Below are 13,562 nucleotides of genomic sequence, written 5' to 3'. Positions count from 1 at the left end.
GCGTTGCAGGTGTGAAAGTGTGTGGCTGAAATCTGACAAAACACCTGTCTTTTGTGGCACCATTAGACCCTCCTAGTGTGGGACACGACCCCCTCGGGTGTGCTTTCCCCTGCCTTGAAAGCCACAGTAAGCATTGTCCTGTAATTACAAAATCAGAGTCATCATTGCTGGGAAGAATTCCTTAACAAATTATACCTAATTAGTCTGAAATTACCTTTAATTCATGGTGAAACCATAGGCTTAACTGTGTTCTATAACACCTTCCTTTTTATCTTTATGCAAATATGATTATACACTATCAAACTGGCACCACCAGGCACAAAAAACAGCTGCAGCTACTTCTTTGGTTACTAAATGGGAACTGGACGGATGCCATTGATTATGTTTTCTGGAATGCTGCATCAAAAAATAATAATAATATCAGCCAGTTCCTTCCCTGTGAACTTCAGTCTTCTCTCCCGCCCACGGGCTGCTAATTGAAAGCTGTGAGATTGATCTCCCTTCCCCAACCCTCCCCCACCTCCTCACCACATTTTCTGCAGACACGTGTGTGCATCTCACTGCCACCCAATCTTTTAGAATGTCATTAAGTGTCAAAACATGTCTCATTTTATTTTTGATCATAACATCTTATTATATAGCTTCTTCTGTTCCCATTATTCCCATCTCAGAGATCACACACCTTTTGATTCAATGCTCTTGGGTTTGTATACTTTGGCTTCAGAAGTTATTTGCATATGTGGCATTGATCTAAGAGCTTTACTTGTACTCCCTTTTTTTAATCTTTGCTGCAAACCTAGGAACTAGGACTCCTGTTATCATCCCCATTTTGCAGATGAGAAAACTGAGGCTTAAAGCGCTTATGAGGTCCAACAGCCAGAAGAGCTAAAACCGAGATTCTCACCCAAGCCACTTGCCTCTAGTTTGCCTTTATCCACTATAATATGCATTCCCAATAATGCCCATGGTCTCTCACTGATCCTCGTCATTTCCAGTTCTCTTAAAACAAATCTAGACACAGTATTGTAGGAATATTTTTCCAGTTAGTCGGCATGCAAAGGTATAAAGTACCTTTCTCATCAGAGGAAAAAATCATGGCTAGCATCTCACTTGGTACCAAAAAATTTGTCTACTCATTGTATTTCTTCCTCCACCTCCCATGAAAGCATAATCAGAACCAAAGTCATGTTTCCTGTTTCTGTTAAAATTAAACAACGTTGGATGTTATCATTGGCATATAAATAATGGAGAGCATTACAATGATGTAGGCCATGTGTGTGTATGCATATATGTATGTGTGTGTGTGTGTGTGTGAAATGAAGTGAAAGTCAGTCATGTCTGATTCTTTGCAACCCATGGACTACCAAGCCTGCCAAACTTCTCTGTCCATGGAATTCTCCAGGCCAGAATACTGGAGTGGGTGGTCATTCCCTTCTCCAGGGGATCTTCCCGACCCAGGGATTGAACCCCGGTCTCCCTCATTGTAGGTGGATTCTTTACCAACTAAGCTTCAGGGAAGCCCCAGAATACTGGGGTGGGTAGCCTATCCCTTCTCCAGGGGATCTTCCTGACCCTACTAGCTGAGCTATCAGGGAGGCCCACATATATAGGCAGCCCACATATATACGCACACACACGTGTGTGTGTATATATATATACATATACATATATATATATATATATATATAAATTGAATCATACTTGGGTAACTTTAGCTGTACTATGAAGAATTTTTTGAGATACTTTCTCAAATTAAGCCAGAGTCTAATTCTTCAGAAAGCAATTCCTCCTCCATTCTCCGGATAAATTCCTTGGAAAGTCAGCATTGGCTTTCAAACAGTCATTCCCATTCTACAAACAATGACAGTCCATATTATTCCTGAATTTAACTCAACCCCAGGTTCTCTGAAGACTGTTAGCTTGAAGTAAGAAACACAGATCACATCTAGGTTACTTTCTAACAAGCTATGCTTTTGTAACTAAAAGAGAGATTAATTTCTTGAACAATTTCAGGCATGGTATGCAAAGCCAAACACATATCAGGTGCGGACATTGTACCAGGCACCTCCATAGGAGGTCTTGACATTCCCCTGGAATGCAGTGGTGAACTGGTTAAAAAAATAATTACAACAGGACTAGCGGTAAGGTTTTGGCTGAATACTACTCTTGTTCAGTATCAATCAATTAAAATAAAAGCGTTTTCTTGATGGTTGCTCATAACAGATATCCAGACCCATCTGTGGCTATTTTATTTATGGCATTGCTATTCTTCGCCAATAACACGTTGGCTAAAAATCAGATTTTAGGATCTTAATCAGAATCCAAACATTGTCTTCTTATTTAACGCCTCCATTCAAGTTCATGTTACTGCCGTGCAGAAAATGGAATCTGCTTTTTGGAGACCAACCCTTACTCCTGCACCATGGTAATCTACACAGCCGGCCCACAGCTGCAGGATGAGCTATATTTCTTTACAGTATTTTTATTAGGCTGATTCCCACAAGTTAAGAACATTGTAATTGGAGACACTTCAGGGTCACATTAGTCTGAGCCCAATAAAATGAGTGGAGGAAACTAAACTCTCCTAGCTCCTTTCCATGAAGCTTAGAATTTTCAGCTCATTTCAAAGCGGAGGATGTCCCTTTCCACATCTTTCAAGTTTTATAAACACTGAAAGTGCTACTGCCTTCCTTTTAATCAGTAAGGGCCACCAGCTTATGTTTATTATTCCTAATTATTAGATCCTCCGCAAGAGAACATTATTTCTGACAATTTAGTAATGATGCAACCTGGCTTCCCTGGTGACTCAGATAGTAAAGAATCTGCCTGCAATGCAGAAGACCTGGGTTCGGTCCCTGGGTCAGGAAGATCCCCTGGAGAAGGGGATGGCAACCCACTCCAGTATTCTTGCCTGGAGAATTCCATGGACAGAGGAGCCTGGCAGGCTACAGTCCATGGGATCACAAAGAGCTGGACACGACTGAGTGACTAAAACTTAACAGTGGCACAACCTGGCTGGTCCGTAGTATAATCCCCTCCTCCATTCTTCCCACTCTTAATGATTATGTTCATCTAGAACCTTCACACTTTGGTGCACTATGTTTTTCCCCCAAATAATTTCCTGTGACACTAGGTAGCAATTTTGGATTCCTATAACCATGGCTGGGTCTACTTGATGCCAAAACATCCGGTTGGGAAAATTTGGTCCAACAACTGGATGTTTGAACTGCACTAGGTCAAACATCTGGATGTTCCCAAATATTTTTTTCCAACATTTGGAAACATCCACAGATTTTTCCCTCATGTAGACAAAACATCCAGATGATTAACTGAAAGCTTCTGTTTTCATATGAATATTTGGCCACTAAATGTTCTTTGAGTCCTCTAGGTAAGAATAGCCATCTAGCTGTTTTACAGGCCATTTTTATACCAAAATAAGGGAAAGAAACACTACCCAGTTCTCCAAGGCAAATATTAATTATTTTTTCAATAATTTTTCAATAATTTCACCACTCTTAAATACAAGTTATCTCCAGAATTAAAATCCTGCATTAAAAAAAAAAAAAACCTCACAGCCCAGGATATCATAAAATCTAGGAAGAAGAGTCCAAGTGTTGATCTCAAAAAAGCAAGTTTCTTATCCATTTTTCACAACTTATAAAAGTATTTTGGGGCTTCCCAGGTGGTTCACTGGTAAAGAATATTCCTGCCAGTGCAGGAGATGCAAGAGACGTGGGTTTTGTCCCTAGGTCAGGAAGATCTCCTGGAAAAGGAAACGGCAACTCACTTCAGTATTTTTGCCTGAAAAATCCCATGGACAGAGGAGCTCGGCAGTCGATAGTCCATAGGGTTGCAAGAGAGTCAGACATGACTTAGTGACTAAAACAAAAGTATTTTTGATGCCATTAAAAGTCATTTATGAGGCTCCCACCTTTGTATTCCTTTCCTAGCAATGCTCTTTAGGCCACCACCAATTGCCTTGTATACAGAAACTGACAAAGCTAGTCTAGAAGATGGATATAGTAAAATGTTTACTATCATTGGGGTTAGATGAAGTTAATTCAACATTGCACCAATATGAAAACTAAAGAAAATGCAATTTTTAACAAAGCAGCTCTGGAAGTTGGTAACCACCCTAAAATATGTTAGCTCTCCCTAAAATTATGTATAAACATTGACGTAACTATGCATCAGGTGGGGAAGAGAAAGGGTAGCTAGAGATTTAATCTGTCAAGTACTGTTTTTCAATGAGTACCTTCTCCTTAATGGGCATATTTTGAATACTCTTTATAATTATTTGTGAGTTGAGAGAACAGATGCCACTGATCGTACAGAGCTTATTCCCAGTTTTTGGCTGTATTGAAAAGTAAAATGAAAAAAATTCAAACATAGCAAAGACCCTTTATATGTAATCACCCACAGCATCCATTCCCTCTTACCCACGGTTAAGTAGATCTCATGAGGCTGTTATCCATTCAGGCCTGTAAAGGACAAGGAGTATAGCTTACGGAATCAGAGGCATTTCTTGGAACCAGATGGTGGGAAATAAAACTGGGTCACACAGGAATGAGAACTAGGACCTGCGAAGCACAGAGGCCCAAGGGAGCCATGCTTCTCCTCCCTGTTTTCCTGAGATCGTGTGGCCATTCGTCTCTCTGACCTCTGTATCCTTCTTCAATTCATCCCATCTCTCTGTGCCTTAGTTTCTTCATATATAAAACGAGAAAAATGGTAGTAAAAAAAAATCTACCTCAAGGGTTCGACTTGCCTATGAATGACTTGATTCACAGAGGGTGCTTAGATGAGCACACAATAAATGGCATACATTGTTTTTGTTGTCAATTATTATTTTGATGGCACCCCACTCCAGTACTCTTGCCTGGAAAATCCCATGGATGGAGAAGCCTGGTAGGCTGCAGTCCATGGGGTCGCTAGAGTCAGACACGACTGAGGGACTTCACTTTCACTTTTCACTTTCATGCTTTGGAGAAGGAAATGGCAACCCACTCCAGTGTTCTTGCCTAGAGAATCCCAGGAACGGGGGAGCCTGGTGGGCTGCCATCTATGGGGTCACACAGAGTCGGACACGACTGAAGCAACTTAGCAGTAACAGCAGCATTCTTTTTGCAGACCAACTCACCTGCTTGCACAGTGCTAATGACTGCTGAATAGCTGTACTCCAATGACAGCTCCCAGCTCCCCAGCTTTTTCTATTTTCCTTCTTCTCACAGTTAACTGACTGCAAGGGTGTGTTAGTTGTCCAGTCCTTTCTGACTCTTTAAGACCCCATGGACTGTAGCCTGCCAGGTTCTTCTGTCCATGGGATTCTCCAGGCAAGAATACTGGAGTGGGTAGCCATTCCTTCTCCAGGGGATCTTCCCAATACAGGGATCAAACCCAAGTCTCCTGCATCACAGACAGATTCTTTACCATCTGAGCCACCAGGGAAGCCCAACTGACTGGTTCTTCCATATCTGAAATTCTCAGGAGAGAGGGTCTAATGAGCACAGCTTTGGGCAAATGTGTACTTCTGGCCCCATCAGCTGTTACCTAACAAGAGATGCCAAGGTGCCCACTCACTCACTCATGAGTGACCTGGGCAAACTCCTAAAGAAAAGAAAGTGGGTCAAGGAGAAAACAGAGGACATGACTAATGCAGGTATCAAGTTTAAACATTTTGATCATCTGTCTTTATAGTTTAAAATTAGAACATACAGTTGAATATAAAGAAAACAAATTTTTAATCTCTACTCAGAAAAAAATAGATTTGTAATATTTTGGTATATATTTTCTCATATATCTTATACACATATTTATTTATACTTTTTACAAATATAAAATTATACTCTGCACTTTTCAGTCATATTTTTCCACTTAATAACTTACTGTGGATATTTTCCATGTTACTAATTGCTTCTCTACAATGTTTTTCTTAATGGCAGGATAAAATTTGACTAAGTAAAAAAATATATAGTATAATACAAAAGACTGCTGAACATTTTGATTATTTCAGTTTTATAACTTACAACTGCTGCTCTAATAAAGCTTCTTTGGCATAAATCATTGTATATATATATCATGTTCTTTACTTTTCTTGTCAAATTTACCCCCCTCCCAACCAATGCCTCTAATAACAGTCAATCTGATCTCTTTTTCTATGTGTTTTATTCTGTTTATTTTGGGAAGCATAATTAACCTACAACGATTGTGTTAGTTCCTTATACACAATATAGTGATTTTATAATGCTATACACTGCAAAATGATCACCAGGATAAATCTCATTACCATCTGCACTCTTCAAGTTAAAGAAATAAATATACACCAGGTCATTTTATTTTCTATTTTTCTTTTTATTATATTATCTAGGGGTTTGTCTTGGAGAAGGAAATGGCAATCCACTCCAGCACTCTTGCCTGGAAAATCCCATGGACGAAGGAGCCTGATAGGCTACAGTTTGTGGGGTTGCAAAGAGTCAGACACAACTGAGCGACTTCACAGGGGTTTGTCTATTTTAGATGGGGAAACACTGGAAACAGTGTCTGACTTTATTTTTTTGGGCTGCAAAGTCACTGCAGATGGTGATTACAGCCATGAAATTAAAAGACGCTTACTCCTTGGAAGGAAAGTTATGATCAACCTAGATAGCATATTAAAAAGCAGAGACAATTACTTTGTTTATTTTGTCAACAAAGGTCTGTCTAGTTAAGGCTATGGTTTTTCCAGTAGTCATGTATGGATATGAGAGTTGGACTATAAAGAAAGCTGAGAGCAAAAGAATTGATGCTTTTGAACTGTGGTGTTGGAGAAGACTCTTGAGAGTCCCTTGGACTGCAAGGAGATCCAGCCTGTCCATCCTAAAGGAAATCAGTCCTGGGTGTTCATTGGAAAGACTGATGTTGAAGCTGAAACTCCAATATTTTAGCCACATGATGCAAAGAGCTGACTCATTTGAAATGACCCTGCTGTTGGGAAAGATTGAAGGCAGGAGGAGAAGGGGACAACAGAGGATGAGATGGTTAGATGGCATCACTGACTCGATGGACGTGAGTTTTGGTAAACTCCAGGAGCTGGTGATGGACAGGGAGGCCTAGCATGCTGTGGTTCATGGGGTCGCAAAGAGTTGGACACGACTGAGCAACTGAACTGAACTGAACTATTTTCTTTTTTTTTTTTCAGAGAAACATCTCTTGGATTTATTTATCAATCTATCAGTCATTCTGATGGTTTCAATGGGGGCCAAGCTGAGAAAGTTAAAGATAAAATTTGAGAACATAGTAAGATTCAGGGTATGACGAGGTTGTTGGTTGAGTATATATATATTTTTAAATGAAATTAGTGGGTTCTGTTCTTCTGGTTCCATCAAACTTTCTGAGACTGCAAAATTCCTTTACCAGAGGGAAAACTTCAAGGCTATGTCATTACCCATTTATAGAATGCAAAGTTCCATATATGACCAATAAATCAATATTGTCAATAGTATTACTTGGATATTTATTTATTCATTCTACCTGGTTCATGCCTCAGGTACAAAGGAGAGGTATAATAGAGGTTCATACTACTATTATACCTCATCAGTTCTCCTTGCTTTTTGACATTTTCTGCGTTATCTATTTTAATAATATATTTAGAACTCATTATAAATTCACTGCAGATTGAAAATTCGAATACTTACATTGACTTTCTTTTTACTATTTATTATTGAAAAAAGTGAAACTGGTAGTTCCTCAGTTGTGTCCGACTCCTTGTGACCCCATGGACAGCAGCCCACCAGGCTCCTGTGTCCATGGAATTCTCTAGTTGAGAACTTTGGAGTGGGTAGCCATTCCTTTCTCCAGGAGATCTTTCTGACCTAGGGATTAAAGCTGGGTCTCCTGCATTACAGGCAAATTCTTTACCATCTGAGTCACACAGGAAGCCCAAACTGTTTATTATTAGTTGCCATCAATTCTTGTCAGTCATAGAGCAATATTACCCACCCTGTTTTTTCTGTCTGACTTGCCCAAGATACTGTTCAATATATACTAATCTAAAATAATTAGTTTCACCAAAAGAAAAATTTCCAAACAAGTTCAATCCTGATTCGCAGGGGAACAGAGAAAGGAACAGGAGTTAAAGATATTAAACTCATGAGGGACCCAGACATAGTCATGACCAGTTCAAAAGAGGATCTGAAGGAAGAAGGGACATTATGGATCAGAGATATTGACATGAATGTATAAATGGAAACAAAGTAATGTTTTGTGGGGAGAGGGAGAGACCTAGAAAAGTAGTTTGACTGTCCAAGTCAGGACAGAATTTGCATGCTTATAGACAAGAATTAATTTGCTTTGCTATTAGTTAGCTACAACTTAGAGTTGTAAAATAATGCAAAGAAAATGCAAGGCTAGAATTAAACAATCCAGAAAGGTATGCTGTCTGGAGAAAAGGCAGAGTTTTCCATTATAGCACATGTTTCTGTACAGGTTTTGTACTCTGTCACTTTTGATACTTTCTGTGTTTTCAATCCTTCCTTGATGTTTTATTTGCTTTCTATTTTATCCAGATTATGTCTCTCCCTCTCCCCATTCTCAATATTTATAAGAAATTAACCTAGCACTTGCACATTTTTCAACTGTGCATAAAAATGTATTTTCCTCTAATCATTAACTTTAGATAGATTCCTTAAATGAGAAAGTGAAAACTTTCACTTCTTCTACCACTTTTTTTTGGTATAATCCAGTGTTTGAGGTCTAGTTTCTTGCTTTCAAAGGATCACTCTTACTCTAAAATACATGTATTTTAAGAATTACTAACATTTTATTGTTTACTTAATTTACCACTTAAGGTCAATATTTTTCATGATAATAGCCCTCTTTTTTCTGTATTTCATTACTTCCTTATTCTTGAGTTTGTGTCTGCAATTCATCTCTTAGACTGCAACGAGATCCAACCAGTCCATCCTAGGGGAAATCAGTCCTGAGTGTTCACTGGAAAGACTGATGTTGAAGCTGAAACTCCAGTATTTTGGTCACCTGATGTGAAGAGCTGACTCATTTAAAAGGACCCTGATGTTGGGAAAGATTAAAGGCAGGAGGAGAAGGGGACAACAGAGGATTAGATGGTTAGATGGCAACACTGACTCAATGCACATGAGCCTGGGTAAACTCCAGGAGTTGGTGATGGACAGGGAGGCCTGGAGTGCTGCGGTTCATGGGGTCACAAAGAGTCGGACACGACTGAGCAACTGAACTGAACTGAACTGAACTGATTCATCTCTTAGTTGTTAGGAAACTTTGTGCACATGTAATTTATACCTTGTAAGTGAGTCATTGTATAGGCAATAAAGTGTTTCTGTTACTTTTGTATGTGAATAAAACCTAGCTATGGCATAGAAATCTTCTGTTACAACCTTTTATCCCCTTTAAAACTCTTAGAAAATCTCTTCATAATCTTATGGTGCTTCTTACTACAGAAGAAAAATCTGAGGCTGGATGTCTTGGCTTTTTTTTCTTATGTAGATGACCAGTCTTGTCTTTCTAGATGCATATCAGATTATTCTTTGTTTTGCTCTTTATCTTGAAGTTTAAGACTTTGATCAGAATACATTTATTTGTTGAGCTATTTTCATTAATATTTCCTGGGATTTGTTGAGTTCATACAGTTTGCAAAATCAGAGCTGCATTCACTAGCCCATAGTTTTTTAAATTATTTCTTCCTTTCTACTCATTCTGACATCCCCTTCAGTAACACTTTCTTTCTATAAGTGGGATCTCAGTAATATGCCCTTCAAATTATTTACTTCATCTCTTATTTCCTGGTCACTATCTCACAATCCTGGAAGATTTTTATCTAGCATAGCATATATCTAGCATCCATTCCCTTCTCAAGGGATTTTCCTGACCCAGGGGTCAAACCCAGGTCTCCTATATTGCAGGAAGATTCTTTACTGGCTGAGCCACCAGGGAAGCCCACTATATATTCAATAATTTTGGTTAAATTTACAGTGGTGTTATTTATATTCTTATTGCCTTTTTTTAATGCTGTTCTTAAATGTTTACTTTAGCTATTTTTTTCCTGTAACTCATTTCAAGTTTCCGCTCATCTTTCAAATCAGCTCCAGTTTCAAATCTATTGTATTATCATCTCCTCTTGCAGATTTTATTCTATTGAACCCATGATTTACTAGTAGATGCAAGATCAAAAAATAGTGTATATAATGTATTTCTCTTTCCTTTACTAATTTTCAAAATATGCTTTTCTGTATAAATAGTATGATCCTAACTGTATGTATAGTGAATTAAAAAAGCTGAAACCTAAGACTGAGGGAAAAGAACAAAATGAACCAAGAAGATAATTTTGTATCCCTCAACCCTAGAGAGTCTCATAAATTGATTCATCCAGGTATTGCAAAAAGCAGAATTGTAAGGCAAAATTAAAAACAGAAGAAATACTTGAAATTCTCTGCCACAGAGGTACTGACACTCCATATATTCAGCCAAGAACCTTATCCTACCCTAAAGGAGATTATGTTCCTGGAGAAAGAAAATCAGCCAGAACCCATATCCTGAGCCCTCAGGCATAGCTGAAGGTGAACATGAGATACCATGCTGAGAATGGGGTTGAGATCCCAGCAAACAATACATGTTAAGCTATGAAACCTCCAATATCCAGGCAAGAACCTGAGGGCTTCCTCACAGAAATGATTCCCTCCAAAAAAGCTTCATATAGTGACATTTGGAGGCCACCAGCCTACAGGCCTCCTCACTTCAAATGTGAATATATGGCTGAAGTTCACCACATAGTTGAGAAAAGCATCTAATAGGAAAGATCCGCCAAAATAAATAAATAAAATATACTGGGAGGAAATAAAGACAATGCAGCAAGCAGGAAAATATTTTCAAATTTAAAAAGCAGTATTATTAGTCTCTAATCAGAGAAGATCTCTGCATCATGAAATAAGAACACGTTGCCATTTAAAAGGGAACTTTCAGAGAACAACTAACTTAAAATTTTTTTTAAAAAGGGAGGGGGAAGGGGGGAGGAAGATAATGAGATAGCTGAGGAAATCTCCAGAAAGTAAAGCAAGTGCACAAGAAAATATAGAAATAGGAAGAAAAAAAATTGGTACAATCAGACAAAGGATCCCAGAGGTCCAACATCAAAATAATAGGAATTTCAGAAAGAGGAATTTTTAACTTACAAAGAGCAAGTAATTATCAAAGAAACAATACAATGAAAGGTTCCCTCTTTAAAGAAAATGGGTTTCTAGATTATGAAAGTCCAAGTGTCCTATAAAGAGTAGACCCATGATGTGAAATATCTTTGTGAAATTCAGGACACCAAGAAGAAAGAGAAGAGCCAAAATGTCCCACCCAAAAATAACAGGTTGCTTTAGAAGAATGGCGAGTGAGAATGGCATTTGACTAAGCGACATCCGGAGATAAATGATAAAGGAGCAAGGTCTGAGCACACACGCACTGGGTCTTCCAAATTCTGTCAGCGATTATTTCCAAGTCAGAATCTTCATTCCAGCCAAATTATAAATCATTTGTTGAAGCCAAATAAAGACAGTTTCAGACTCTCTGGGCCTCAAAAAAAATGCTCTCTCTTGCTCTTTGCAAGAAGTCATTTGTGGGTGTGCTCCATCAAAACACAGACATAAACCATGAAAGATAGAAACGGAAATTAGGAAACTGGAAGTCCCATACAGTTAGAAACTATGGGAAAGCCAGAAAAATTGTAGAGGGAGAGCCCAGGATGACAACTGTACAAGGAAACCTAGATGGGGAAGGAGAATGGAGTAACCAGAAGGCCTGTGCCAAAACCGCTTGCCTAAAATAAGGAGATTTACTTTTTATTTGGAGAGTTTAGTGATAACTTAGTCACAGACACATAGATGCTAAGCAAACAAACAGAAAGAAGGTAATTATTACCTCTAGCTGAAACAAAAAGTTGTACAAAAAAAGAAAATAATACAAATGACACAAAAGTGGCTCCACTGTGAACATTATTTACATACTCAGAATAGTGTGAATACAGGTTAATAAAGTGCTGCTATGATTGCAGTGAGAGATATGGGGGAAAGAACTTATATCCAACAATAGGAAATAATATCTAAACCATAAAAATGAACAGCATAATGTGGTGGTTACATTTGGAGGCAGCTAGTAAGGGTTATCGGAGAAGGCAATGGCACCCCACTCCAGTACTCTTGCCTGGAAAATCCCATGGATGGAGGAGCCTGGTGGGCTGCAGGCCCTTGGGTTGCTAAGAGTCGGACACAGCTGAACGACTTCACTTTCACTTTTCACTTTCATGCATTGGAGAAGGAAATGGCAACCCACTCCAGTGTTCTTGCCTGGAGAATCCCAGGGACGGGGGAGCCTGGTGGGCTGCCGTCTATGGGGTCGCATAGAGTCGGACACGACTCAAGCGACTTAGCAGCAGCAGCAGTAAGAGTTATACGCGCTTGCCTTAGAGGAATGAGAATTGGCAATGAGGAAAGGAGAAGGGAATTATAAATCTTTAAACTACCACTAAATACATTACTTAGACAAAAATTTAAATTTACAATAAAGGAAAGCTAAAAAGAACACACTCAAAATATTTCAGATTCAGATCATTCAGATTTAAGATTCAGATTATTTAAACTATATGCTCATTTCTTTATGATTCAGAATTATTTACAGGATCCGTTTTTCCCCTCTAGTTTCTCATGTTGAAATAATAAGAAGCCTATCCAGGGCTGGTATTTCCCTCAGAAATAGGGTGGAGGATTTGTCTTGACTTCAGTTAGAGGATACATTTCAGATTTCCGGGTGATGGGCTTGAAGGTCATAGTGACAGAGGTAGGGGAAAGGGTTTCAACCTGAGTTTCTGGTAAGGCTGCTATTCCAAGATTAGACCAGTTGTGAGGCTACATCCTTCCAGGAACAGGAATACTCTCCCTGACTATTACAAGGAGAATTTCTTTACCATTTATGTCAGCCCTCTGCATCCAGTGCCCTGAAGATCCCAGGCTCGATTCTTACCAGCAGCTCACACCACATCAGGGAAGAAACACACTCTCTCAAGATGCTGCTTCTCTAGAACTAGTACACCTGCAAAAGCTGGCATTCTAATATAACCAGCCCTTGACGGTCTCTTGACAGCAAGGAAATCAAACCAGTCAATCCTAAAGGAAGTCAACCATGAATATTCATTGGAAGGACTGATGCTGCAGTTCAAACTCCAGTACTCGGCCACCTGATGTGGAGAGCTGACTCACTGGAAGACTCTGATGCTGGGAAAGACCGAAGGCAAAAGGAGAAAGGGGAGACAGAAGATGAGATTGTTGGATGGCATCATTGACTCAGTGGACATGAGCTTGAGCCAAGTCTGAGAGATAGTTAAGGAGAGGGAAGCCTGGCATGTTGCAGTCCTTGAGGTTGCAGAGTCAGACATGACTGACCGAATGAACAATGACAACTCACATCCATGAATCTGCAGGTCAGATTTCCCCAGTAAGCTTCCTGTTGCATCAGTTAAGATCACTTTAGTTTCAGGAAATGACTTTTCCAGAGCAGCTGCCACTGGTGCTTCT

The sequence above is a fragment of the Oryx dammah genome, unplaced genomic scaffold, assembly GCF_014754425.2.
Source record: "Oryx dammah isolate SB20612 unplaced genomic scaffold, SCBI_Odam_1.1 HiC_scaffold_11050, whole genome shotgun sequence".
Taxonomy (NCBI): Eukaryota; Metazoa; Chordata; class Mammalia; order Artiodactyla; family Bovidae; genus Oryx; species Oryx dammah.
This window is presented reverse-complemented; position numbering follows the sequence as displayed.